Below are 23,264 nucleotides of genomic sequence, written 5' to 3'. Positions count from 1 at the left end.
CACGTTTAGTGATATATAAAATTATTAACACAATAGTGTATTCGTGGGTTACTCAATGCAAACTTACTACCTGCCTCACAACCTGATCTTCTCTCCGAGTCCAGGGGCGCCATGCAGGCCCCTACAGCGCAGTGGGGTGGGCAACCTTGCGAGGGCCACTGAGGCGCCTTCTAAGGGGCGGACGGGGGCTCGGGACTGCATTCAGTCCAAAACCAATTAATATCTGTGAGATGTAAGACTCGTTGGACCCTAACCACACTGAGTAAGCCCGGGGGGGGGAGGGGGGGGGGATATTTGTGTTACGCTACTAACAAGAACACAACCCAAGAACGATTTTGCATTGCTTCGGGCTCATCGGTTGGGTGCCACTTCGTTCTAGTAATAAAGCGGAGGGTTTGGGTGGGGGGGAATGAGAGGTGGGGGTCATGATTTAGGCTGACAAGCACGACAGAGGTCCCTGCTCCGCCACACTTTTTTCACGAAAGGTCCACATGTGTGGGCCGTGGTTACTGCTTCACTTTGCCAAAGGCCTGTGAGTGATTCCCTTACACTCAATTATCTCTTCACACTATTGAGAGTACTTGGGCCTTGAAAAGCCCCCCACCCCCCTGGCCACTAAGCTTTATTGTGTACGCACTAGGACCTGAAGCCGATTCATTCGCCACCAATCCCATCACACACTTCACTGGCTCAACACAATGAGACTACCACGGTCTTCAGGGGGTTCCCGCCCCATTACACACGTCGCTAGTTTAACAACGCGAAAGTACTGAGGCCTGGAAGAATTCTCACCCTCGCCCTGCTCTTCACTGGGCTGACTATGTGGGGGTCCGGCAATCTGCGACCCCCCCCCCCCCCCGGTCTGTTTGCACAATTCAGAATATTACGAACCGATTAGACCCCTCAGCCGCCCTCCACCCCCATGTTTCATAGAGTTATCATAAGTGCTCTTGGGACCGGTAAAGGTTCACCCCGCCCTCTCCCGCACGTGCTCACACTTCCGGGAATACGCATCACACTGCCACAGCCACCAGATCACAGTCACTTTAACAGAGCCTTTGGGATGTACCGCTTCGAAGACAACAGGTTTGCAAGGACTACTGCTACTGCACTCACTCCACCTCGCCTGGTTGACCCAATTGGGCTGCCCCCAAAAAAATCTAATTGCGTGGCATAATACACCACATTGTGTGGGAATATTATTTGAGTATTTTATCGTTCTAACACAATTACTGACAAAGCAAACTTTTCACCTCATAAATAACTGCTTAACAACTGAATTTAGCAGCTAGAATCTGAAATGTGGCCAGTTAACGTCTGGTGTTTTTTGTTTAGAACTTTTGACCCGTTTCATATTTCAACAAAATAAAAATGTTGCCAAGTTAAACTTTGCAGCAGAAGTTGGAAGGTTTATGTTGCAATTACGGTAAATACATTACAGATACAAAAGCAAAGCGTTGTCAAAGTCAATAGGTCTGACTTCGTGTACTGAAAGGGGACAAGGATTTTGTTAGTTTAAGATAAGGACTGTGTAAAGTAGCAGATTGTAAATAACACAATTGATCAGCAGGCTAGGTGGGTGACAGGTGAAATAGCGTGGCTTGTTAATGCTCATGCTAATATTTGCAATGGGTTTAGAGATAATCAAAGCACATTACGGCGTGCCACGAAAGATCTAATCTAACTGGAGTAGACTGAGATCCTCAAAGCGGTCAACCAGCCGCAGTTCACAAGGAGACTTTAAGCCAATCCTAGTTTTTAAGGCAACAAGTCCTACGCATGCTGGGAGTTGCAGTTTTCCATATGAAGTGTGGACCTAAAATCCATAAGCAGCCCTGGCAACAATTTTCACATTTCTAAAAAGCCCCCGGACCCCCACCCAGCCTGCTATTGTTTTGCCTTCTTGAACCACAGGGCTAAACTGGCTGCAAGTCATGACTAGGACTTCCAGCCAGCTAAGGTTTCTCAGTCAATAATGGGAAAATTGAATCTACAATCCCCAGCATGCTTAGTGCTGAAGGCTGAAAAATAAACAAAAGATGCTAAGAGGTGAAGCATGAAATGACACTGGCAGGCAGCACTGAAACACTGCACTACCAGTTGAAGAATTTCATGTTAAGTTGTCCACTTATGGATGCCCAACTTCCCAATAGCATACAAGTGACACAATCACACTTTTTTTTTTAAGCTTGCATCACGTTGCCATCTGAGATTGCAGTTTTCATGTTAACATTTTAGGTACGGCATGTGTCGAGGCCTTTTGATTTTACTGAAATTATATGCATAATATACTTAATAAGATGGACTCGCAGCAAGTCCTCATCATCCATTGTCTGTGATTGAAGCATTCACATATTGTTTCTGCCACACAATGAATAGGGCGGGCTTCTCCAACAAGTAGCTCTCTGGCTACCTGTAAGAAGCTCTCCTGTTTGCAGCCTAGACAACTAACTTAGAAGCTTCTGCTTGGTTGAATTAATATATGTACACCAAACTTGAGAATGTATGTGAGATAAAATTGTGTGTATTTTCAAAATTTCTAAGTTGATGTTTTCTGAAAAATAGCTGAATTATATATATATATATATATATATATATATATATATATATATATATATATTAAAAGCTCATATTTGAATGACAAATTATGTGGTGTAGGGGAGACGTAATTACTAACAGAGTTAAGTTGGTATCAGAGGCAATGCAGCTATGCCTGCTATGTATTACCCATGTCGAGGCATCTGAAATTGACAATCGCTTTTCCCATTATTGCTGGCATCCCTGCTTGATTCACCAAGCGATCAATGCTAGTAATCTTCCATACAATGGCCACTAAAGTAATCTTGTCTGATGTGGTCATTGTTACAACTCTAATCATATTAGTAACTCAGGATGATTCTGGTTAAACTTAAGTAGCTCTTATGACAGAAAAGGTTGGAGACAGGTGGAATAGGGCAATGGCTAAGCCCAGTGCAGCCACTGAATAACTTCACATTGTGTGGCCACGTTCTTCTTTTTCAAAAGTAGCACATCCACACACAAAGTAGATTCCTTACGTGTCAGGAACTTCCATGGCAATGTGTGCTTTTAGAGACCAAACAATATTTTTGGCTTTATCTAATTTTTTTTTTTTTTTTTTTTTTTTTTTTAAAGTTTAGGAGGTCCTGCAGCTTCCTTAAACACCAGGTTTGCCAAAAACATGACAAAACAAAACAATAAACAAAGCTAAAAGGCTGGCGACTAGTGCCAGGCCTACTGGCTTTGTCAGTACTTGTTAAGTATGGCCTCTTGGCTGAAGTAGATGTTACACAGGACATGATGTTACCTGGTAGTCATATACAGACACTTGCTGCATGCCGAGGAGTTGCATATGCCCGGGTCGGAAAAGCAGAGCTCTAACAGGGTAGAATGACTAACACTGTACATCCCCCAGCCCCCCACCTGCACCTCTTCGTCCCCACTCCGCGAGCAGATAGAAACACATATTCTAGTTCTATCACCATCATACTAGCATGATTCACAATGTTCCTCCTTAATCACCCTTCCGGGATTCCTGCCCCCACCCCCCGTCGCTTTAAGTGGCCCTTTGGCTGTTTTAGGCGCTTTACAAACGAGGAAACAGAATCTGATCATATGTTCCATATGTTAAGCACACGTATTCAGCACCCAAACTGTAGTCTACTTTGTAATGGTTTCCTTTAAAAAAAAGTGTCAAAATCAGAGCTACATCTTTGGCAAGTATGACGCCCCACACACACCTGCCTGATTTTTTTTAGCCCAAAACACTGCACTTACCAGTGCACAGGAATGTTAAAGGTAAAATTACAAGTGCCACAATGCAAAGTGCAACTGGCAAAAAGCCAAGATATGGCAAGTGTGTTGCACAAACCTGGGGACGCTATTTTCTGTGAATCTGTAATGGAGTGAGCCTGCCATGCTAACGTTGGCACACTCGTGAAAAATTCGGCTGATCTGGTTTCCATGTGGTGCAGATATGGCAAAACACGATGTGGCCTTAGACAAAAAAATATTTGATCATAAGGGGTCGGTTATGTTTCGCTTCGCCCGTTTCTATATTTTGCAACTTCTAGGAACCGGTAGTAAGGGCTTGAACGTCAATTCACCAAAATGCTAGTGTAAGTGACATCACATACCATTTAACCTTTTCTTTAATTCACACATGCATGCATGCTTAAACATACACGCACGTTCAGTCATACACTCTCATTAAACACGCTCTCCCCTGCAAGCATGCACACAACATATATTTAAAAGCATTTTTTACTTACCTTAACTGCCACGGAGAGCCACATTCCAGCTAATTGTAATACATTCTGTATTACAGTAATAGTAAATACTTAACCTATAATAATCTATAATAATGTAAAAAGTAGGGAAGTGGAGCCGCAACCAACGTCCATAAGGACGAGCTGCTCTTGTATTCCTGCCACTGATTTTGCCACCTCTGAGACCAGGGGTCGCAAAGGCAGTGCCAGGGTCGCAAGGAAGGAGTCGTCTAAATGACCTCGAGTAAGGTGAATTATGGAGTTTCAAGTGATGTGAGACACGTGTCTAGGTACTATGGTCTAGGCTTACAGAGGTTCATAGCCCAAGTGGCGGAAGCCTCGAGTGGGATCACACACCACTGCGTTAAGAACAACCAACCCATTGTGTTTGTAAATTGCATCAGTACAGCCCATAATGGCCGAGGAAGGCTGATAGCAAGGGATAGATAATGTGGCCCTTCTTAGGAAACCCGGATAAAACTCGAACAGGCTAGGGAAGGTTTGAGTCAGGTCAAGTAGCTCTTTCTAGGCATTATTCCGGGAACCAAAGTAGGCCCGCAGTGCCCCCACGCGCAAGCGTGGGTTGTGGGCAAGGAGATTCCAAGAGGCTAGTGTTATCAGATATGTGAGATGGAGGGGATATGACTTAACTACCGGAGCCAGCGACTTTGGAACTAAGGAACCAGGTTCGAGTCTCGGCGTGGGCTTCCAATCCTGTCTGTCTGGACAAACCACTTAATCTACCCGTGCCTACAACACACAAGCAAAACAAAACGGAATGTGTCCTTTGTGCTCACATAAAAAGCTACAAAACTACACCCCAGAACCCTCTGACAACCAAATGAGTGGCAAGTTCTCACTTCTTTGCAAATACTCCCGAGGGTCTATGTTGTCCCGCAAGACCGAGTTTTTGCGGAAAAATCTCCCGCAAAAAACATTAGTGTGAATTATGTTATTAGTTGTGCATCCCCACAAAATTCCGTTGTACAGATATTTTCTAGGGATTAATAATACTCAGAAAATGCTACGTTTCTAATTCAGTGAATTAAAGCTCGCTACTGACGTCTGCTATGATTATGTTAAAATCCCAGTATTGCCAACTCAGCCTTTCATCTTTCACCTGGATTAGGTGCAAGGAATACCTGATGTTTACAGTACTTAGAATTGCCTGCTCGTTGTTTTTCAGAAGGTGGGGTAATGGTAGGCATCCGACCTTTTAAGACATTAAATGCATCTTGTGTTACCCGCCAACCCCCACCCCCTCCCCCCCCCCCTTACACACATACACAGTTTCCTCCTTCACTCAGAAGGTACCCGCATAGCTGTCAACTGGCCCCTTTGGGTCCTTCTAGACTTTTTAGTAAATGTGAACGCTGGGATTAGCAGTCTTGTACTACAATGGTAGACTAAAACCAAAATTCTAGGGCCCAGAAAGCCAGAACATGCCCCCCTGTGTCATGCGTGCCATAGGAATCCGACTAGCTCAAGAATTAAGGTACCAGAGCTCGGAGTTTCCCCACTTCATTCATTAAAGGATTCACTTGTGCATTCTGGTACTTTTAGTTAACACGTCCACGTACAAGTCGACAAGCCCCAGAATACACAACAGAAAATCAGGAAAGGACAAGCTACTCCTATCTGACGTTTAACATGAGAATTGCCCACCTAAAACCCCAACTACAATTCCAAACAAAGCATGAAAGCAACCCCTCCTTGGTGCAAAAAAAAGTTGTAGACTTGAGAACAGTTTTCTCAACTAGGGTCTTCTTTTTGCACTTCATTATTGCCAAGAATGTGTCCAGTTGGCTCAACTGAAGCAATGACTACAAGTCCCAGAATGCAGAGAGGTTTCAGATAAAAGCACAGGACTGGCCACATTCTGCCTCTTCTGCCATGGCAACCCTATTGGGTATAACACTTTATTTTCTACTTTTCCTCGTTTAGAACAAGACGACTGCGGTTTATTATCACCCAACTCAATGGTACTTTATATTCTGGAACATAGAAGGATGAAGGGCAGGGTGGACCCACCTGGGTTTGGAAAATGTAACCATGTGCTCAGACACTGGCCTTGCAGAGGATACATTAGTATACGGAGCTGTCAGGCCCCTGTGGGCGCTATACAATTCACCAAAGCACGCAACCTCCGACTTCTACAGCGCTCTAATGAATTTCACCTTAGCTCTTTAGGTTTCTTTGTGGTCGGTAACTGTTAAGCCTGAATTCAGATTGAGAAAAAGGCAGACATTGCTAATACCACACACAGTACAAAGAAAAATAAATCGGACTTAAAGAGCGGTTTTCTCTTGACGAGGGGCAGCGCATAGATGCGCCATGAAGCTCCTCGGGTGGCATAGGGCCGCTAAACTAAACTTCAAAGAGACCTACCATCTACCCCCACCCCCAGAGGCGCCCCAACCCCAAGTTGGATACAGTGCAGGAGTTTCCCGTGCAATCCCCCACACACACACCTCGCCACAAGCTCTTACCTCGTTTATGCGTCTCCTGCGCCCCTCACAGATGCATCCGCAGAACAAAACCTATCAAAGAAATCTGGCACATTTTACAAGTAAATCTTCTGAAAGCCCTCGAGCTCGCTCTGTGTCCAGGGAAGCGGCGGGGAGGAATGAGGCAGGCCTACTTATGGGGCAATTCACACCCAGCCAAGCGCGCAGAGCGGCCGGCCCTACCCCGCCCCCTCCTCCAATGAGCGCGCCCGAGAGGCAGGTCTCCACAGGACCACCGTGACTCATCCGCGCCACAGCACCCTGGCAGGGCCCGAGGAGGAAGGAAGAGGCCGGGGTCTGTCTGACACTAGCGTGGAGGTGCTAACTACTGCGTCCCGTGGCCTTCCCAATGCAGGTGTCAGGGTGGGGAGCAGGAAAGGAAGGGGAGCCCACGCAGCGGACGGCTAGCTCAGTGGGATAACGCGACTGCCGCAGGTGTTTATGGAGATGCCACCCGCCCTCTCCCTGGCTGCAGCTGCAAGGGCCGGCCTAGCCATTTACACAGCACGTTATAGAGTGGGAAGCAGGAAAACAAAGCGAATCTGAAGGGCCAGTGTTGCCAGCGTAGCTGCAGGTTATATCAGTTGGATAACGCGCGTTCAGATGTTTATCTAGATGACAACTGCAGTGACGTAAAGCAAAATGATTGGGCCTCCTGCAGAATGTGAAGAGGGACCCCTAAGACTCCCATATCTCACAGATATTCATTGTCAGTGGGTCGAATGGGAGCGCCGGAAGCCCCCCACTCCGCTCCTTGCACATCTGCAGGTACCTGCGTTTTGCCCTTGGCCAGCTTGCAAGCCCCAGCCTTGCCATTTCCAAGGTAGGTGTTAGGATGGGAGCAGGAAAACAAAACAACTTTGGGAAAGCGTTGCCCAGATGGCAAGATAGTTCAGTTGGATTACGCTCTCGCTGCAAAGAATTGTGCGCAACACGTACCTCAAGGGTCCGAGCAAGAAAGCGATGTTCAGACTTGTAAACGTGTGACCTGGGTAACATTAACACCTATCAGTGAAAGCTCCAAGAGGCAAAAGTGTGCACGATGCAGATATTAGAGTTAAGACGCTTGTGGCAAGTTTGAACCCCCCCCCCCCTTCAAGTGAGAATACGTTTTTGACATCTGTCCTTACATGCTTGGCTACATAAATAGTTCGTGTAGACCCATACAAAATAGCGTTGTTCGTACATTCTCTCGGTCTCTCCGGAATATTCCAGCCCGCACACAGATTTGTAGGTTCCCGTGTGACCCCGAGCAGGGTAAGCACGGTTATGTTCGAGAAGGTGGTTCAGTGCCTGCTTATGGTGTATATTTTGTGCAGCATGCAAGCCATGCATATAAATCACCGGTCATGACAGGAGGGCAGGGGGATGAGGACCAAGCATACTCCCTAGTTTAAGATTCGCCCCACATCTGGCTGCAGGTTCGGGGCAGCGGTTGATGACGCGCATACATGGGGGAGGGGTAGGAGTCAGATCTGTTTGTTGTAAATTTGTCGCTGATGAGCAGGTGCTATGGCAGGTGCAGGTGCAGGCTACAGGATATTAGGACAGGTTGCACTCATGGTTGGTCTTGCTACTTGTTGGGCCCATCAGCCCGAGGGAGGGAAAGGGGTATAGGGTTGGTGGCAGCGATCAGGCCGACATGGTGAGTTAAGATGACTGTTGCGGAAGGAGTGTTGCCCTCGGGGGGCGGGTGTTATCGAAGGTGTTCTGTTCATTAAGGGAGAATATTTGGGAGCTCGGCCACAGAAACTATTCGTGGCATGCTTAGAAGTGGAAGGAAGTTGGTCAGGTTGTGTCATGCAGTCCTCTGTAAGGCGGTTGTCAGTGTCTAACTGATTTCCGATTTCCGTCTTAGTAAAGCAGTCTTTTCCACATTCAAAGAAAGTTGTTCCTGTCCCTGCACCGCCTTCCCCGAATTATGAGATCATAGAGCTGAAGGGGTCCAGAAGGGACCTGCTGGGGTGCCTTGTGGGGTGGATACATTGAGTAAATGAGCCTGCGCGGCCTGTTCTCTAAAACAAAGTTCCATCACCTGTCTGCGAGATATATACGCTGTGTAAAAACAAAAGCATGAAAAACGTACTAGCAAATCCAGGAGTTTCCCCTCAAATGTCAAAGTATCAGACGTGTTTAGATGGTAGCAAAAACGTGTTTTTTTTTTTTAGAAAGGTTATCAAATGCATTCACGTCACAACAGATAAGGGGTGTGGCAACACATTCATTACAAAGAAAGCACGCCAAGGGTCTGGCTGGGCTCGAAGAGCTCACCAAAGAAACAAGCATTGAACATGTTCGGGATGTAAATCGTGAAACAAACATGATATGATAAAACCACTTCCAAATTCAAAAAAAGTGTATAATTTCACCTTAGTACATCAGATTTTATCGCGGCATTGAGAGACATGTATTACAAATGATGTTTTTAAACATGTTCTTCAAAACTTTAATGCTGATGACAATGACATAACCAAAGAGGTAAATCAGTTGTCATATGCACCCTGTATGTGACCATGTGATATATGAAGCAACATTATAGTCTGTTAAACAAAACACCAGAGTTTTTTGTATCGCGCACATCCTGAACACGGGCATTTCAAGACGATCTCCTATGTGATCACAAGCAAGTTAAATAAAATAATTACCTAGGACCACACAATTTGGTCAAGTGGAAATCCAGCATTGAGGTCAGGTTTTGCAGCTTCAGCCACTGGCTGGGTATCTTTTTCTCCCTCACGATTACATCAAAGGTTAATGCCTTGTCTTTAATTTCTAGTGCACGAGGTCAGAGTGTGGGCGGCAGACAGAAGCCACGTGAAGGCTCAGCTCGTTTTGGGCTCGAGGGCCCAAGATGCCTTTGAGGGGGAGCCAGAGCCAGACATCTGGCTTAGACGGTCAGTTACTCTCCCACCTCAAGTGAGTGTCATAATCCAGCCCAGGACTTTTATTCCATAATTCAAATTACTATGGGAATTGTAGTTCTTGTTCATTTCAACTACAGCAATGAAAACTAGTAGTGTACAATGGTTACTAGAAGGAAAATCTGGAGTGGAATTTTATGACCCCGATGAGTCATCCATGACTTTACCTGTGTGCCTGAACAACAAAAAAAAGCAGATATACACCCTCTCAATCCTTTTTATTAAAAATATCCCTTTTGTGCTTTTGAGTAACCAAAAGTTTTCTAAGAAATCTGTTTAAGATTTTTTTTTAGAAGTTTGCAGCATAAGTACAAATTGGTCCTATGTCAGGTGAAACACCTCGGACCAGTTTTGGCCCTGCAGCCATCACCATGGTGCATCGTGGGCCCAAAACAAAAAGCCGGGAAGGAGGAGTAATACATTTATGCATGTTACCATCTTGTTTTTAAGGCAGCACACAAAATACAATAGATACCTCCAGAATGGTGATGGTACAATTGTATTACTCAGCCGCCTTACAGCGTCACTACATATGGCTACCTAAGTGCAACTGATTGCAACATACAGCCTCAGAAAACGGTTTTATTGCTTTGGAAAAAATGACTGGAACTTTGAAAATACTTGCACTGAAGCTACATATAATTTGGGAATAAATGGCTGAATATTCTGGCCAAGCTGGACAGGCCACAAGCGCTTAGAGGCCGGACCAGTGGCTGGAACGTGCTATGCTAATCCTAATGACATAACTTAGCCATGCCTTTTGCAATGCATTCTACTGTGAAAAGAGTAATTTGGTGTGTTCTCAGAGCCCTACTTTCTGAACCATCTGTTTAGCCCTTGGAAGCATCTGACATGAGAATGTGGCTATATTAGCACAAATTATGAGATGTGCTGTGCTTCAAAGAAGCTTATACAAAATTGCTAGGAAACAGTGGAAAAATAATAAAGGAAAAAATGAGAACAGGCTATAAAGCAGGTGATAAAAACAGCAGACATATCAAATAAAATACTTCCTACCAACGCAAAGCAGTGCTCAAAAGGCTCAAATGCCAATATAAGGTGGATTTCTTTTTGATACTATCACCTATCATAGCTGCCAAGTGGTCATATATCTGTTACACCATCTCCCAACCACAGCTTTTTTGCACTCTGGAACTTTTAATTGTACATTTTACATTCTGTTTGTGAGCCCCCAGCAGCCAGTCCCAGTTTTTTTTTAAAGCTAACAGCACTTGCATTCTGTGGCTTTACCATTTCAGCTAGGGTTTCCAAAATTCCAGACTTCTGTTGCCTAAATACCCAAGACTGACTGTGCATGTCTCACTGGACAAGGGCCACTTGGCAGCAATGTAGTCCGCAGAGCTTTCAAGAAGTCTCATTAAAAATTAAAATTAAAATGGTATGAACGTTTTCCACCATTTTATTTTCCAGCACCCCGTCCTGAACCATGTGTCAGGACAGGGTGGGCCATTGCTGCTGAGTGACAGCAGCAGGGAGCTGTGCACTTTAGTTTAAAGTGAGCATGTCCCTTTGGCCAGCCGTCTTCTGATGGCCAACCTGACATGCGCACTTTAAACTTCTCTAACCTAGCTGTCTTAAGACAGCTGGGTTAGAGAAAGCACAGGCCTCAAGCGCTCTTGTGAGTGCTAAGAGAGGCTGCTCCCACCAAACCAGATGGTGCTTTCATGCTGATTACCAGTATGAAAGCAGCCTCTGGATTTGTTAGTGGTGTTTTCTGGTTCCTGCAGCAGCATTGGAGCTTCCAGAAGCACAAAGAGAGGACGACGACATGAGGACAGGAAGACGCCACCGGGTACGTGCCTTTTCTTTTCTTTTTAAAAAATTGTTATTATTGTACCCCCTCCCGTCACACCGTAAATACAAGCCAGACGCCACTGGATGCTTGTTCTGTTTTGGCATGGTTTTTGCAAAAATGTACTGTTAGGGAGGCTACAGGGGTCTCATAAAACAAAAACAAAAATGACTAAAAGGAAAAAAAAAATAGTTTAGTCTCAAAAATCACACTTTGCCATTTTAATCCCGTTTCATTTAAATGAACTACTGTGTGTGGACTTGCTCCTTATGAAAGGGCAGAATGTCAGTCACAACGAAGTTAGCTGATGGCTAAAGTAGGTTGACCCATACTTTATGCGGCAGTGGGCAGAATTAAAATGTGAGTGACAAGCTGACTGTTAGCCACCAAGTAAGTGGAGCATACATCTTAACGTACCAAAATCAGAACGTCATGGCTAACGCCAGATTTAAAAAAAAAAAAAAAAAAAAACACACAGATTAGGATGAAGACAGGAGGATAGGTTAAAACAGTAATAAAATGTTACAAAGGTCTGGGTCGGAAATCTGTGACCAATTGGAGAGTGATAGCAAACAAACAGCTAAAGGCTAAGTGGAGGTTTCACATTAATCTATTTGAATAAACCATATGACCAGTCTTTCAACAACACAATAGTATCATTGTTCAAAGATACCCAAAAGGTAATATAATTGAGGAAGTAAATGTGGGAATATTTGCGTTGGCTGTGACACGTGCCCAATTCATTCACAAATAATGATGTCATGTGTACAGAGCTGGATTTATTCCTGCGCAGGGTTTGTTCTCTACAAAGAAAGGACCGACTGAAGGTGTCAGACATGGCACCGGGCCACCTGGCACTCATGGGTACCAGTCATCTACGAGACTCGATAGTGTTGCAAATGGGGATGGCCGGGTCAATGCCCTGTGGAGCGTGGAAAGGAAATGCAATTTCGTCAAAGACATTCTGGAGTAAATGTCCAGGAGATCCTCATTGGCGCCCGATGAGAGTTGAAACACAAAGTTTGTGCCCGGTGTAGGGTTTCAATACCATACCTTCAGAACACATGCTGCCAGCTTTAGGCGTTTCTAATGGCTTCATTGTTACACAGGTATCTCAGTCCACTTCCGTTAAATATTGTTGATGTAAAGTCAATTAATTTTCAAGATTCGACCGGTTTGTAAACATACATCCTAGGGAACCATTGTTTCCTTTGAATCTTTGACCCAGGTTCCCAAGAATACCCGGTGCCCGATTTATTGTGCCAAACGCGGTGAGCTCCAGCCAACACTGATGCCCCCCCCCCCCCCACCACACAAACAAACATTTTTTGCCGTTGCACATCCCGGTTTGCACCGTCGTGGGTACACGCAAGGTTCGTGAGACATTCAGTGTAGTATACCCAGTGCTTGATTTGTAAATAAAGACGTGCTGGTGCCCAAATCCTTCCTCTTAAACACAGGGGTGATGCAATTAAATGCGGGAACACGAATACTGAGGCGGCATAATCCTGAAGCCATCTCCAGGCTCTTCAATCCATATAAAGCCACTCACTGCCCCTTCAGCTCACTCTTGCAGCTTTCTACTTTCTCCCTCTGTGACGCGTTAACGTTTTTTCCTTCTTCCGTCTTCCCATGTGTGTTTTTTGGTCACAGCAAATGCTTGAGGTAGAATAAGCCCCGGCCCTCAAAAATAAGTGCCCGTGCTCCGCCGGAAACAATAAGCACATATTAAGCACTGAGTTTGCCACAGGACAGGAAGCAGTGATGAGCGTGGGTCGGACAGCTCACAGACGTCTCCAGTCAAAACAAAGGTTTTGCTACAGCGCACGAGTCAGCATCACTTCCTCCTCCGCTGTCTGAGAGTGCGGCTGGAGTGGTGGTGGGGGAGGGTAGGACACACCTTTTTATGGGAAGACGTTAGTACTTAATTATTAAAGAAAATAAAAAGGTGCCGGTGCCAGTGCCCAAAGCCGCCTTCTTAAAAGCGCGGCTGCTGCAGTTAAATGTGCGAGCACTGAAAACTGAGGCGGCGTAATCCTGAAGCCATCTCGGGCCTCTTCAATCCATATAAAGCCAATCCCTGCCCTTTTAGCTCACTCTTGCAGCTTTCTACTTTCTCCCTTTGTGACGGTTTTTCGGTTTTTTCCTTCCTCCGTGTGTGCCATATGTGTCTTTTGCTGGCAGCAAATGCTTGAGACAGAAAAATAAGCCCCGGCCCTCAAAAATATGTGCCAGTGCTCAGCACCGGAAAAAACAAGAACAAATTAAGCACTGGAAGACATCCTGGGAGGCCGTGATTTTATGCGGGCAGGCGCAGGGAGGCCCACCTGCAAAAAGATGAACCGCGTATGATGTCACACGACCTCGGAAGGAAGCGCACTGACGGACGAAAATGATTGCGGGGGTCTGTCTAGAGCACTAACCGATCAGGGGCTAAGAAGTTTTCCATATAAGGAATTGAGGGCAAAGAGAATACAACGTTTTCCGAAAGATTACACATCGTAGCCAAATAGATCTGGCTTTGGACGCCGGCATTAGGGTTTTGTTGATGCTTCTTTTCTTTAGTCGTGGGTTTTGTAAAACTTTATTTTAGGGAGAGCTGCCAGGTAGGTGCCACAATTGCAAAAAAAAAACAAAAAAAAAAAAACAGAAGAAACCCCCAAATATATTTTTTGTTTTAAAAAAGCACACGTTGTCATAATAGTCCTTGGTACTGAAGGGAACGACTTAGGGCCAGATGTAGCAAAGGGTTTTCCCCATTCTGTGTCAATGGGAAAATGTGTTTGCACATATGGCCTTTAGGGTCGAAAAGCAGACGCACTTCAACCACATCATTCCCTCGCTCATATCTATACAGTGGCTCCCCACTGAAGCCTGCAACATGCTCAAGATTGGATACTTAGCACATAAAGCAATACATCTACAGCCGAAGTACCTAGAATGCACCCTCACCCTCTCAGGTGGCAGCCGCTCACTGTGCAGCGTAAGCTCACTCTTACTGAAACCTCTGAAATTCAAGAATAGCAGAACTTAGGCTCAATCTTTTTCTGGCTCAGCCCCTGAAGATTGAACTATCTCACACCTGAGATCTGCACAAATCCATCAGCAGTTTAATTAAAAAAGGAGGTGAAAATTATTTTGATGAACAATTTCTGCAGACAGTGAATCTCCACACCTTACAAGTGCACCCTGTTTGGGCCCGCCATTGATCTATCACAGTATTCAAGGGATAATACAATGAAAGACCACTCAGGTGTGGCCCGATTCGATGCATCGCTAGTCCCTTTGGCGACTCAGGGGAATCCAACGCGACTGGTCAAAGTATAGACTAACCCCACATCACAATGACATGGGTTCAGTGGCGCCTATGTGTTTACTAACTGCACCGCTCAGATTATGACAAAGCTAGGACTACCATTTGGACACTTGATAGAACCACCTCCATCTGTATACCGTATGAAACTATGGAGCTGACGACTTGATCACTGGTCGTGTTAGAACCCAACATCGAACTGTCATGGAATCGCCTGAGAGTTCATGATATCACTAGAGACACCTGGTTATGTGTTTATTAACCCCACTGTTCACACTATTGCTTGACAATGACATCCATTTGTAATTTCTTGGAAACTACTTCCAATGGTAGACTATGTATATGTGAACGGATTGCCTTGTACTGCATACAGATACCCTTGAGTAATGTATGAGCTTTAAAAAACTGTTTAAATACACAAATAAGTAACTGCCATTACTCATAGTGAAGTTAGCCAATGGCTGAAGTGGGCTGACTCACTGCCCCATGGTGTTCTCTGTAGTGGGCTCAAGGAACATGTGAATTCCACAACAACAGACTAATGGTTGAAACAGGCTGGCTGAAAGCCCCTAAAGTATAACAATATCTATACACACACACACACACACAATTACCGGCTCACATTTTAAACATACAAAACCACAGAAATTAAGCTGTTAGAGTTATTTCAAGTAACTATAACTCATGGCCTAAAGTATCTATAACTCGCACCCCCGCCATGCACATTTATCTCATCAATAAATTTACTGTACGTTACAGTGACATTATCAGTGGTGTTATAGATGATGTCATAAGTGCTGTAATATCTGGGGTAATTAGAAATGCATGGCGAGGGCGCAAGTGATAGTTACCTTGGGGCACGAGTTATAGTTAATTGAAATAACAATTTCTGCTGAATATCTATGGTTGTGTGCGACTAAATTAAAAACCTAACTATAAAGTCTCTGTAACCTTTGTTTTTTTAGTGACTTTCTATGTTTTTTTACTTAAAGTCATTTTAATTACTATACGTTAATCGAACCACCACTGCGAACAGCTGAAGGCCGTGCGGGTCGAGGTTGGCCCTCCGGTCAACCCCCTATAACCACTCAAACCGCTGCCATGCATGGCCGAAGCAGTTTGGAGCTTAAATGGGGTACATATTTGGAGGGAGGGCTGCATGCCCCCACAGTGCCCTGGGAAGCACCACCTCCTAGGGGCTACCTAATTAAAATTGTTGGGGAGGGGGGCACGTGGCTCCATCTCAGGCCCCACGGACCAACACTTCCCTGTCTCAATTATAAATAAATAAATACAGGAGACGCCTCCTGGGGACCACCACCTCCCCGGGGCTGCATAAAAAAAACATAGGGGGGACTGCTTAGACCTCAATGGCCCTGGGGACCTACACCTCCCAAGGGTTCCTTTTAAATTATTTGTAGGGGTGCCGCAAGGACTCCCCACTGGGCCCTGGGGGCCACCACCTCCCCAAGGCTATTTGAAAATTATTTATAGAGGGGCCACACCAACCCCCCTGAAGCTCTGGGACCCTCACCTCGCCAGGGTTACATTTTAAAACAATTACGGGTTCGGCGCAAACCCCAGCAAGCCCCGGGGCCCATCACCTCCCCAGGGCTATTAAAAAAAACATTTTAAGGCGGGCACACAATTTAAAAAGAGAGTGGGGGCACTTGGCCACCTCCCCAGGCCATTTTGGCCCCTAGGACCTCATCCCCTGGGGCCTGCCCACATTTTAATGTGTGCTCCATCCTCACCCAGGCATCCCTGTAACTAGTAATGGGGACCCCAGGTGGAGCCTCAAGGCACCTGCGGTCTCAGTCGGCTCCCATCTCCTGCAGGAGCCGGCATTTGTGCCACATGCATGGAGCTGCTACAAATAGCAGCTCCTTGTGTGCGGGAGCAATGTTTTCACCTCTTTCCCTGCAAGTATTTTAGTGTGCAAGGAAAGAAAGAAAAACTCAGCTTTCACCAAGCGGGTGCTGTTTGACGGCTCCTGCTTGCTGAAAGTGGAGTTATACTTGGTTTTGGCTTGTGGGCATCTCAGGCAGTCCCCAGGTCCATTTATGGTTTCAAGAGGGGGGCATCGTGGCACCCCTTCTTCTTTCCATTTGGCCGTGGGGGGGGGGGGGGGGGGTGGTCCCAGGGGCTCGGATGGGTCAGAGTGCCCCCCTCCCCCAAATTAATTCCCTTCATTTGGCCCCAGGGAAGTAGTGGTGCGTGCACCCCCCCACACATAAAATCATTGTTGCCCCAGGGAAGTGGTCGTCCCTGGACCTGGGGGGCCTCCCAAATTCAGTTTGTATTTGTGGAGGCAGGGAGGTGGTGGTGGTCTGCATTCATTTTGAATTGCTTGCCCCAGGGAGGTAGTGTTCCCCGGGGCACGGGGGGGAGGGCCCCAACACCCCCCCATTATTTTTCTTTTATTTCCTCCAGGGAGGTGGTGGCCCTGGGGCGGGTCTGTCTCCCCTTGCATACTATAATACTCTAGCCCCAGGAAGGTGGTGGTCCCTGGGGGTTTGATAAGCCCTAGGAAGAGTTGGGGGCTGCACCCACCACCTATAATTTGTTAATGCCCACAGGACCAGGTCCTCCTGGGGGCAAAATGGAAAACAAGTGTGGCAGGCTACGCTTTTTTATTATATATATTTTTTAATCCATGTCAGAATTTGCGATTAGTTGTAATTTTCACTGTAAATAAAAAAAAATACGTTTTAGCCCTGGGGTGGAAAGGGGGTGCCTGGGGTGCCCCTGAACCAATGCTAGGGGTTAGGGTGCACACACAAGCAATAGAAGAAACACAGACTCAATGACCTAACTCCAGACCAATAGGTTTTTATACAGAAAAATATATTTTGTTAATTTATTTCTAGAACCACAAGATTCAGTTTGCAGGTAAGTACAGTAAATTAAAGGTACTTTGCATAGGTAAGTTCAGGACTTTGAATCAAATCGACAATACATCCAGTTTTCTTTAAAATGGCAAAAGCCATTTTAAAAGTGGGCACTTAGTGCAATTTTCAACTGTTCCTGGGGGAGGTAAGTAAAGTACAGTTTCTGAGGTAAGTAACAGGTTTAGTCTCCGGGGCATAGGTAGCACACTGTTGGGGGTTCATGATAACCCAAAGCACCCAGCACCAGCAACACAGGGCTGGTTAGGTGCAGATGTCAAACAAGAGCCAAAACCTCGTGGGCCCATATGGAGACAGGGGGTACTCCGGTCCCGGTCTGCTTGCAGGTAAGTACCCGCTTTGTCGGAGGGCAGACCAGGGGGGTTTAGAGGAGCACTGGAGTGGCCCCAAGTAGGCACCAGTCCCACACCCTCAGTGGCACAGGGGCGGCTGGATGCAGAGAACAGTGTGTCGGGTTTTCAATTAAACTCTATGTGGGGACCCCGGGGGTCACTTAGGCACTGCAGGCATGGCACAGGGGGCCTTCTCGGGCACTATACCGACTGGATAGGGAGGATGGCTGCCTGCTGGTCGTAGCTGCACCAGTGGTCGGGTTCTCTCCTGTCTGGGGGCTGCGAGTGCAGTGCTTCTCCAGACATCAGATAGCTTTGTCCCGGGCGGTCCCGGTCAGGGGGGTCCTTGGGATTTTCTCTACAGGCGTCGTCATGGAGCGGTGGAGATCGAGAAATTGAACCCCCAATCCAAATCTGGTACTGGGGTACTCCATGCACACTGGGGGCTCCACCATGGACCCCTAGTACTGCCAAACCAGCTATCTGAGGTTTCCACTGCAACCCCAGCTGCTGCCACCTCACAGACCGGTTTCTACCCTCCTGGGGATTGAGCAGCTCTATCTCAGGAAGGCAGAACAATGCATTTCCTTTACAATAGGGGTGTTACACACACTCCCATTGGAAATAGGTGTTACAGGCATGGGAGGGGTAGCCCTCCAGAGCCTCCGGAAATGCTATGAAGGGCACAAACGGTGCCCTCTTGCATAATCCAGTCTACACCGGCCCAGGGTGGACATTCAGTCAGAATCGCCTGGGGGTCCACTCTGCCTAGTTGGGCCACCTGGACACGGGCTGTGGGTGTCGGGTGCAGAGTGGTTTAGGACTCACACTTCTGGAGTGAGGTGGGAGTCCTTTAGAAACAGTTTTTTCTTCTTTCTTGTTGGACAGGTCTGCTAGCCATGGGAGTTTCTTGGTCCTCTGTGATGCAGGCAGTCCCCTGAAGGCTTTTCAGGGGGTCGCTGGACCTGCAGAACGGGTCACTCTTCTTTTGCAGCTTTTTGAAGCAGGAGACGGGCTGGTAGGGCTGGGGCCGAGTCAGTTGTTGCCTCCTTCTCTTCTCTGTTGGGTTTTGAGCTCAGCAGTCCTTCTTGTGAGGTCGTCAGGAATCTGGTGAGCTGGGTTCAGGGGCCCTTAAATTCAAAATTTAGGGGCGTGTTAGGTTCAGGGAGCAGCAGCCAATGGCTACTGCCCCTGAGGGTGGCTACACCCTCCTTGTGCCCATTCCCTCTGGGAGGGGTGCACATTCCTATCCCTATTGATTCCTTTCCTCCAAACCAAGATGGAGGATTGTGCTGGGAGGGGGTCACCTCAGCTCTGGACATCTTAGGGGTGGTCCTGGCTGGGATGGTCACTCCTCCCTCTTTTCCTAATCTTCCCACCGGAGTTGCTGCCAAAAGTGGGGCTACTAGTTGGAGTGCCCTGGGGCACTGTAATCCGAGGCTTGAGCCTTTGAGGCTCACCGCCAGGTGTTACAGTTCCTGCAGGGGGAGGTGTGAAGCAGGCTTTGTTTCTGACCACAGAGTGCACAAAGGCACTCACCACATGTCGTCAGAAACTCGTCTGAAAGTGGCAGGCTGGCACAGACCGGTCAGTCTTACACTAGCAGTTGGGCTAACATACAGGGGGCATCTCTAAGATGCCCTGTGTGCATTTTTCAAAAAAGCCCACACTGACATCGGTGTGGGTTTATTGTGCTGAGAACTTTGATACCAAACTTCCCAGTATTCAGTGAAGCTATTATGGTGCTGTGGAGTTTGTAATTACAAACTCCCAGACTATATACTCAATATGGCTGCACTGCACTTACAAATGTCTAAGAATGGACGTAGACACTGTAGGGGCATATTGCTCCTGTAGTTATGGCTCCACCTGTGGTATAGTGCACCCTGCCTTAGGGCTGTAAGTCCTGCTAGAGGGGTGACTTACCTATGCCACAGGCAGTGGTTGGTGGGCATGGCACCCTGAGGGGGGTGCCATGTCCACGTAGCCTTTTTCTCCCCACCAGCACACACAAGCTGCAAGGCAGTGTGTATGTGCTAAGTGAGGGGTCCCCAGGGTGGCATAATACATGCTGCAGTCCCTAGAGATCTTACCTGGCCACAGGGCCCTTGGTACCATGAGTACCTTTTACAAGGGACTTAACTGTGTGCCAGGGCTGTGCCAATTGTGGGAACAAAGGCACAGTTTTAGGGAAAGAACACTGTTGCGGGGGCCTGGTTAGCAGGGTCCCAGCACACTTTCAATCAAAGTTGGCATCAACACTAGGCAAACAGTGTGTAGGGGTAACCATGCCAACAGTGGCACTTTCCTACAATCCCTATGGGAATTAACATGGAAAATGCACTTTTTAAACCCCCCTCTGTGAGAAAGTAGCCTCTTTCTAGCATGTTTTCCCCCATTTCTGGCCTATTTGTAAGTGTGTTTTTACTGTTTCATGGGGATCCTGTTAGCCAGGACCCCAGTGTTCATAGTTTGTGGCCTATATGTTTTGTCAGTATGCTTGACTGTGTCACTGGAGTTCTGCGAACCAGAACTCCAGTGCTTATGCTCTCTCCTGTATCAAATTTGTCACTATAGTTTATTGGCTCCATATTTCAATTCTGATTGGCACACTGGACCCCCCCTCTTATAAGTCCCTAGTATATGGTACCTAGGTACCCAGGGCATTGGGTTTCCAGGAGATCCTTATGGGCTGCAGCATTTCTTTTGTCACCAATAAGGAGCTCAGACAAATCTTTCTTCAGGACAGCCTGAGTGAAATAGTCCACACACTATTTTACAGCCATTGTCACTGCACTAAAGTAACTAATAAGTCACATATTTGTCTAAACTTCATTTACTGAAGGCTAGGTGCAAAGTTACTGTGTGTGAGGATACCCTTGCACTAGCAAAGGTGGCCCCACGTTGTCCAGGGCCAATTCCCCGGACCTCGTGAGTGCGGGGACACCATTATAAACGCACCAGAAGAACCGAAGGAATCTTCCCGTGGAGTGATGGAGTCAGTTCCCTGCTTCAGCAGGCACCTCTCTGCGACGATGACCGGTACTCTAGGACTCCTCTCCTGTCGACCAGCGTGATTCCTGGAACACAGGTGGTGGACCGAAGTGATCCTGACTGTCCAATGGTCCAGCTGTCCAAATTTGGTAGAGGTAAGGTCTTGGCTCCCTGTGCCAGACAGTACCCCTGTGCATTGCGTCCTCTGCAGCTCCTTGGGCTTCTCTGCACTTCTTTCAAAAGTCCTTCGTGGACAGCGTAGCCTAGGTCCCCAGCACTCTATCTTGAGGCGCTCAGCTCCCCGACTTGTTCTCCAGCAGCGTGGAATCCTTTTGTGTAGTGCTGCAACAACCGCACTTTGTAACTCATTTGTCCCCATGTCTGGGACTCCCATGGGTGCTGCTTGGTCTTCTGAGGGCTCTCTGAAGTGCTAAGAGCCCCCTCTGTCTCCTCAGTCTGAGTTGAGATCCCCAGGTCCCTCCTGGATCCAGGCAGCTCCTCTTTGACGCAAAACATGTTCTTGCGTGAACCAAGGCTTGTTGGCGGAGTCCTGTGATGCAAACAGCCTGCATCCAACTAATTGACGTGGGACATCTCCTGCGCCACGCTGGAACCCGCAGCTATCTTCTTTGGTGCATTTGTGTACTTTGTTTCCAACCAGAGAATCCACTTTTGTACCTTCTTCCAGGTGCGCAGAGGCCCCTGTTCTTCCTGGACTCTTAATCGACTTCTGGGCTTGGTCTCCTTTCTCCACAGGCCTTCAGGTCCAGGAATACATTGTTGGTTGCTTGCAGTCTTGCTTGGATTGTGCATAATTCTTCATCACGACTTAGTGTGTCCTGAGAAAACTTGCTGTACTTTACTCCTGTTTTCCTGGGCTCTGGGTTGGGGTAGTTTACTTACCTTTAGTGGTTTCTCACACTCTCAGTGCCCCTCTAAACACTACACTTGCCTATGGGGGAATTTGTTATTCACATTCCAATATTTTAGTATATGGTTTGTGTTGCCCCAAGGCCTATTGCAACCTATTGTATTTTTCACTGTTTGCACTATTTTCTTACTGTGTACTTACCTGATTTTGGTGACTTGTGTATATATTGTGTATAAATACTTACCTCCAGAAGGAGTATTGCCTCGAAGATATTTTTGGCCATGTGTCACTAAAATAAAGTATCTTTTTTTTGGTAACACGGAGTATTGTCTTTTATTGTGTATACGTACTGGGTGACTATAGTGGTGCTTTGCATGTCTCCTAGTTTAGCCTTGGTTGCTCTGCTACAGCTACCTCTAGACAGCCTAAGCTGCTAGACACTGCCTACATTTCACTAATAAGGGATCACTGGGCCTGGTATAAGGTGTAAGTACCTTTGGTACCCACTACAAACCAGGCCAGCCTCCTACATAAAGTTGACATCAACACTAGGCAAAAGTGGGCAGGGGGGGGACCATGCGAACAGTGGCACTTTCCTACAATCCCTATGGGAATGAACATAGTAAATGCACTTTTTAAAAACCCCTCCCCCTCTTTTTCTTGGCCCCCACTTGACGGATGACCCTCAAATGTTCCATGCACAACAAGATTCTTTGGCATACTTTTTTGGGGAAAATTCATTACGATTCATCAAACAGCGCCAAAGATATAGCCACATTAAGAAATGCTTTTTCTATGGAAACTAGGTCCTAACTATACCTACCTACTGGTGACCACCAGTAAGTATGTATGTGTATATATAAATATCTCCTTCTAGCAGTCCACAGTAGGTAGTTATAGTTTAGGACCATATTTTCTATAGAAAAAGCGTTTTTTGACTTGCCTACATCTTTGGCACCGTTTGACAAATCTTCATCAAATAAAATATATTTTTTTTTAAAAAGTGGCCCGGTGATTCTTTTTGTGCATGGGAAGTTTCTTGGTGATCCGTCAAGCGGAGTCTGAGAAAAAAGGAGTTGGAATAACTTATAGTAATTAAAATTACTTTCCGTTAAAAAAACATAGAAATTTGCTGAAAACCCAAAGGTACAAAACCACAGAAATTCAGCAGTTATAGTTCGAGTTCTTTCAAGTAACTGCACCTCGCATCCTAAGGTAATTATAACTCATGCCTTTACCATGCACAGCTAATTACTCCACATATTATGTCATTGATGAGATCTTGTATGGCATCTTTAATACCACTGCAACATTTGCA

At 46.4% G+C, this 23,264-nt stretch overlaps 1 protein-coding gene across 4 annotated transcripts in view; it reads right to left on the bottom strand.

Moving 5' to 3' along the window:
* Positions 1-23,264, bottom strand: part of LOC138259456 (G-protein coupled receptor 4-like) — a 223,020-nt gene that overhangs the window by 42,561 nt on the left and 157,195 nt on the right. The window contains exon 1 of one of the 4 annotated variants that reach the window (XM_069207213.1): positions 6,776-7,358. The exons of 2 other annotated variants lie outside the window; for them this stretch is intronic. The gene's annotated coding sequence lies outside the window, so the exon portion shown is untranslated. Of the gene's footprint in view, positions 1-6,775; positions 7,359-23,264 lie in introns of those variants that run through there. One more of the 4 variants, XM_069207210.1, reaches the window with a different exon arrangement.

This window comes from Pleurodeles waltl, chromosome 9 (genome assembly GCF_031143425.1).
Source record: "Pleurodeles waltl isolate 20211129_DDA chromosome 9, aPleWal1.hap1.20221129, whole genome shotgun sequence".
NCBI lineage: Eukaryota > Metazoa > Chordata > Amphibia > Caudata > Salamandridae > Pleurodeles > Pleurodeles waltl.
Note: the sequence above shows the minus strand (reverse complement) of the source record. Positions and strands in the feature narration are given on the sequence as shown.